Source organism: Gavialis gangeticus, unplaced genomic scaffold (genome assembly GCF_001723915.1).
Source record: "Gavialis gangeticus isolate Ggan-Ray unplaced genomic scaffold, GavGan_comp1, whole genome shotgun sequence".
NCBI classification, from domain to species: Eukaryota; Metazoa; Chordata; order Crocodylia; family Gavialidae; genus Gavialis; species Gavialis gangeticus.
The window spans coordinates 6,758,988-6,759,494 of NW_017729028.1; positions in this window are offsets into that span (position 1 = coordinate 6,758,988).

Genomic DNA, 507 nt, shown 5'->3' on the forward strand with positions numbered 1-507 from the left:
ATTTTCTGTTTGTTTTGCTGTATTGTACAGGAGCTCTAGTCATGTGCCAGAACTCCACTGTCTTAGGCATTACTCAGTCTGAACAAAAAGATGGTTCTTACTTCAGAGAGCATAGCATCTATGCATAAGACAAGATACAACCTTTGGGTAGAGTTTGGGGAGTACAAAGAAACAGTGAGGTAGTATTGGGCAGTATGATAGGCAGTAGTTTTTATACACAAGTGGCCTGCCTGTTGTAAAAACAAACAAACGAACTAGACGTTTTTTGGAGGCATCAAAGAAAAAGAAAGCTTTGATGGAAGATAATGAAGTAGTTATATAAACATTTACAGAAAGTTAATTCCATGTGGGAGGGCAGCAAGGGGGAAAGCATGTCAGATGCCCATTAGAAATGTTAACAAGTAGGCAGTGGAGCCTGGCACCATGAGCTTATGTGGGGGAGGGGGAATTGAGACTTAATATCTTTATGGTGGGTGAGGTAGACACATTAAGGGTCTTAAAATGAAA